Source organism: Amblyomma americanum, chromosome 2 (assembly GCF_052857255.1).
Source record: "Amblyomma americanum isolate KBUSLIRL-KWMA chromosome 2, ASM5285725v1, whole genome shotgun sequence".
In the NCBI taxonomy this organism is placed as follows: domain Eukaryota; kingdom Metazoa; phylum Arthropoda; class Arachnida; order Ixodida; family Ixodidae; genus Amblyomma; species Amblyomma americanum.
The window spans coordinates 170,409,629-170,415,326 of NC_135498.1; positions in this window are offsets into that span (position 1 = coordinate 170,409,629).

The window sequence follows — 5,698 nt, forward strand, 5'->3', positions numbered from 1 at the left end:
AAATGAGGTGGCTGATTACTTAGTAAGGTCGGCTCTTGACGGGTCAGTGACACATCCCGTCCCGAATAGCAGCCTGATGGTGATCTCCAGGTTTCAGCGGTTCCAACACATCAGCCAGGTTACGTGATCCCTTACTAAATACCACTGATTATCAGCACTTAGCTTATAATTGGAACGTCCATTCGTGTAAAACCAGGCTGTGTGAGGCAGCAATGACGCGGTTGTGGTGCAGGATTCCCAGTTTCAATTTATATCTATGCAGGTGTGGGTTGACGCCAACAAACCTATATGTGACGCATGCGTGGAGGTTGAATCTGTAGACCATTTTCTCCTCTACTGTCCAAAGTTTGCACTTCGGAGAAAGATTTACCTGGAGGTCCCTCTCTCCATGTTAGGGCTCCCGTTATCTCTGCCAGTGTTATTATCGTTTGGTGCGAGTGCCAAAGGATTTGCGTTGGGTTCAGTTTGTCGGATTCTCCATGATTACATCAATGCAACTGGTAGGTTGATTTGCTAATCCTTTTAGTATTCTTCGAGCTCTTCTTTTTTCACCAAAATTCTGTTATTTAACATTACAGGCATTGTATACTATTATGCACATTAAGCCATTGTCCCGTCTTCGATCTCCAAGTTAACAGGACCACTGTCCTTCCGTCTTCCAATCTATCAGGCTACATCCTATTACCACTCCTTTTCCCGTCAAAACTTTCCTGTATCCAGTGTTACGTTTCGCCTACGACGCGCGGTATAGCCGGCGCGGATGCAACGGACGCCGGGGCTTCGTTCAAAGTGGCGGTCATTTTGACCCGTTCATCGCTGCCGCAACGCCTCCCGCCAAGCGCGTCCAGGCAGGTTTCAATGCCACGTGTCGTCGTGTGCGCGTGTGTGTGTGTGCATGTTGGTGCCCACGCTTGTCAAAGCGCGGCAGCCGGGGAGAGGAGCTCCCAACTGGGAGGCGAGGAGGTCTGACCGGCGCCGGCCCGGCGGACGCGTCACTTCACGTCTCAACATGTCCGTGCGTCGCCGTCTCGTGCGACTCATCCCGAGCCGTTCCTTCTTGCCCTCGACTCCGAGGGTATAAAAGCAGCTGCCCCGGACGCCAAAGAGAGACTTCGATTTCTTCCTTCGAGTAACGTGGTCGCCCTGACCGGCTGCTCTTTTGCGATGCCAGAATAAACAAGTTGTTCTGTTGGCAGTCGACTCATCCTTTGCCAGGACCTTCGGATGTTTCCAGCTGTGCCCCAGGCCGCCAGGCCAACGCTACCCTTGGGGCTTGCAACCCATTTGCAACAACTGGTTGCCAGCGATGAGATCGCGACGACGGAGGCCAGCAGCGAAGATATGCGGTCAACTGTATGCTGAGCAGCACAACGACCATCCGGGAGCAGTGCAACGAGCCATGTGTGATGACTGGTTGCCTGCAGCGGAACGACTGCGCTGAATTCTTGGCTGCGAGGTTTGGTGAGTGCGGGACTTTCTTCTTCTGAGTTTTGCCAGGCTTTTGTTAGTGTCAGAAACAGAGCTGGTAATTGTGTTGTCGTTGCTGCCGGGTTAGTTTGCGGCAAGACAATAGTAGGCAGTAGAGAAAGCAGCATTCGGAGCAGCCATGGATTTGAAGTCGTTGCGCAAACCGAAATTGCTGGAGCTTGCAAGAGAGTTGGGTCTGGATGTCTCAGACAAACTCAGAAAACCAGAACTGCTAAGGGCTATTCTTGAGTTGGAGGCTGAGGATGACGAGCTGTTGGAATGCCTTGAGACCATTGAGGAGAGGGAGCAAAAAGAGAAAGACGAGCGCGAACGTAGAGAGCAAAAAGAGGAGCGCGAACGTAAAGAGCAAAAAGAGAAAGACGAGCGCGAACGTAAAGAGCAAAAAGAGAAAGACGAGCGCGAACGTAAAGAACAAAAAGATAAAGAGAAAGAAGAGCGCGACCGTCAACAAGCTTTGGAAATGAAGCGTCTCGAGGTAGAGATGGAACGCGCTCGTAATGGAAGTCAGGCACACGGTGCAGGAGAACGAGTATCGTTCAAAATGACTGACCTGATGCGGCCGTTTAAGCTTGGAGAAGACATTGGTTTGTTCCTGGTTAACTTTGAGCGAACGTGCGAGAAGCAGGGGTTCTCTCGGGAAACGTGGCCACAGCGCTTGCTCACTTTGTTACCCGGCGAGGCGGCCGACGTAGTCGCTCGCTTGAAGAGAGAGGAGGCAGAGGATTTCGACCAAGTGAAATCGAGTCTGCTAAAAAAGTACAGGCTGTCAGCGGAGGCGTTCCGTCGGAAGTTTCGGGAAAATGAAAAAGGCAGAAGTGAGTCATATACAGAGTTTGCCTACAGGCTTATGTCAAACATGCAGGAGTGGCTCAAAGAAGAGAAAGCGTTTGGTGACCACGAGAAAATTCTGCAGTGTTTCGGGCTGGAACAGTTTTATAGTCGGTTACCTGAGAACGTGCGGTACTGGGTCTTGGATAGGCCAGACGTTAGTACAGTGGCTAAAGCCGCCGAGCTAGCCGAGGAGTTTGTGACGCGTCGGGCTCGCGGAGCTAAGGACGGTCAAAAGGGTGAATTTGGCTCCAAGTCTGAGAGGCCGAAGTTCACACCCATGAGAGCAAGGGGGGACACACGTAGTGCGGATGCGAGTGAAAGCAGTCCGACCGAACGTAAGGAGACGGCAGCAGCCGAAGCCGAACGCAGAAAGCGGTTCGAGACGAGGCAAGCGCGCGTGTGTTATACGTGCCAGAAGCCGGGTCACTTTTCGGCGCAGTGTCCAGAAACAAAAAGAGAAGTCGTGTGTTTGTCATTATGTAGCACTGACGAGAACATGAAGCTTCTCGATCCTTACATACGAGACTTCCTCGTGAACGGGAAAGAGTGCCGAGTGCTTCGTGATTCCGCAGCTACAATGGATGTAGTTCACCCCTCTTACGTAGAACCCGATATGTTCACGGGCGAGTGCGCATGGATCAAGCAAGCCGTGGAAGCTCATAGCGTGTGTCTGCCCTTAGCAAAAGTGCTTATTGAAGGACCTTTCGGAGCACTTGAGACGGAGGCCGTAGTGTCATCTATGCTGCCCCCCCAGTACCCGTACCTATTTTCGAACAGGTCCGATCACCTCCTGCGCGAGAAGGGGCTTTTGTTTGGTGAGGCTAGCGTTCAGGCCTTAACCAGATCGAGAGTTCGGGAGCTCGCTGCAAAGGCGGTAGTTGCGGGGCCGACGTTGTCGAACAATGAGAAAGGGTCGGAGGCGCAGCAAGCTGATATTCAGAGCACGTCCGAACTGAATAAAATTGAGCCTGTAGCGTTGAAGGCACCAGGTACTGGAGAGGAAATGCCCGACACGGGAAAGTTAGAATAGCTTCCGGTCGAGCTTCCGGGACTAGGCTCAGTGACGAACAGGGAAGACACCGATCAGGTCATTAGTGACTTACTCAGTAAAGCACCGCTGTCGCCTGAGCAGAAAACCGAACTACACCAACTCTTACAAGAGTTTCAAGGTCAGTTCTCTGAGAGGCCTGGTAGGACTTCTGTCCTTACTCATGATATAGAACTTACCTCCCCAGAGCCAGTACGATCCAAGGCGTACCGGGTGTCACCCCGCCAGCGCGATATTATGGAGGCTGAGGTAAAGAAAATGCTACAGCTCGGTGTTATTGAGGCGGGTGAGAGTGATTATACCTCCCCTTTGATTTTAGTTGAGGTTCCGGGCAAGGAACCTCGTCCTTGCGTCGACTACCGCATGCTTAATTCCATCACTAAGGATCAAATTTATCCGATCCCTAACATCGAGGAGCGCCTTGAGAAAGTTAGTAGCGCTCAGTTTATTTCCACCCTAGATCTTGTCAGGGGTTATTGGCAGGTTCCACTTACAGAAGAGGCTAGTAGGTATGCGGCGTTCATTTCACCAATGGGAACATTCCGTCCTAAAGTTTTGAGTTTTGGTTTGAAGAACGCGCCATACTGCTTTTCAAGCCTCATGGACAAAGTGTTGCGGGGACAGGAAGAATTCGCTTTACCGTATTTAGACGACGTAGCGATATTCTCCGCATCCTGGTCTGAGCATATGGCACACTTGCGGGCAGTGCTAACCCGCCTGCGCGAAGCGGGCTTGACAGTCAAGGCTCCCAAGTGCCAATTAGCACAGGCCGAGGTTGTCTACATCGGTCACGTGATTGGACAGGGTCGTCGCCGCCCCTCTGAAATAAAGGTGGCCGCTGTGCGAGACTTCCCGCAACCGCGCACGAAGACCGATATTCGGTCGTTCTTAGGTGTCGCCGGCTACTATCAGAGGTACATCCCCGGGTACTCCGATATCGCGGCTCCCCTGACGGATGCTGTAAGAAAAACAGAGCCCCAAACAGTCGTCTGTAGCGAGGCAAAGGAAAGAGCTTTTAGCGCCCTAAAGAGCGCCCTAACAAGCCAGCCTGTGCTACGATCGCCAGACTACACAAAAGGGTTCGTTGTTCAGTGCGATGCTAGTGAGCGAGGCATGGGCGTTGTACTGTGCCAACGGGAAAAATGGAGAAGTGGAACACTCCGTCCTGTATGCTAGTCGTAAGCTGACCTGTCGTGAGCAGGCGTACAGCGCCACCGAGAAAGAGTGTGCGTGCACGTCTCGTGTGGGCCGTTCAGAAATTGTCATGCTACCTAGCCGGCTCGAGGTTTATCATTGAGACGGATCACTGCCCTCTCCAATGGCTGCAGACAATCTCTCCCAAAAATGGCCGCCTCCTGCGCTGGAGTCTCGCTTTGCAACAATATTCCTTTGAGGTGCGTTACAAAAAGGGGAGTCTCAACGGTAACGCCGATGGCTTAAGTCGAGGCCCCTAACGTAGGAATCCGCCTCAAAGTTGTTTGTTACTGATGTTTTCTTCCTGAGGCAGGATTTTTAACATAATGCTTTTGTTAGTGTTTCAAAGTGATGATGTGCTTTCTAGTGCAATTTTCCAATTTGTGGACGCGTTCTGAGTGCTGCTTGACTACTGTAAGGAACAAGGCAGTAGTATATAAGGGGAAAGGGCCTGGCAGAGCTTAGTGAGGGTTGTCTCGTGCTTGCTGACTGAGTGGTTGCGTTTCGGCCTAGTTCTAACGCTTGCTGGGAACGAGAACAAAAGTGGAAACTCTCCCGAAGTCACTTTGCAGTGTCCTGTGTGAACCTGAACCTGAGAACGAGGCCTTCTCTGTGCGCTGCGCTCAAGCAACGCCGAGGGACGACCGATTTCGATTACGAGCATCATCGAGCGACATCCCTGCGGACAGCGGATGCAGTCCCCTGACCATCGGGATCTCCTCCTCCCGGCGGGGCGGTCTGTTAAGTTTCGCCTACGACGCGCGGTATAGCAGGCACGGATGCAACGGACGCCGGGGCTTCGTTCAAAGTGGCGGTCATTTTGACCCGTTCATCGCTGCCGCAACGCCTCCCGCCAAGCGCGTCCAGGCAGGTTTCAATGCCACGTGTCGTCGTGTGTGCGTGTGTGTGTGTGCATGTTGGTGCCCACGCTTGTCAATGCGCGGCAGCCGGGAGAGGAGCTCCCCAACTGGGAGGCGAGGAGGTCTGACCGGCGCCGGCCCGGCGGACGCGTCACTTCACGTCTCAACATGTCCGTGCGTCGCCGTCTCGTGCGACTCATCCCGAGCCGTTCCTTCTTGCCCTCGACTCCGAGGGTATAAAAGCAGCTGCCCCAGACGCCAAAGAGAGACTTCGATT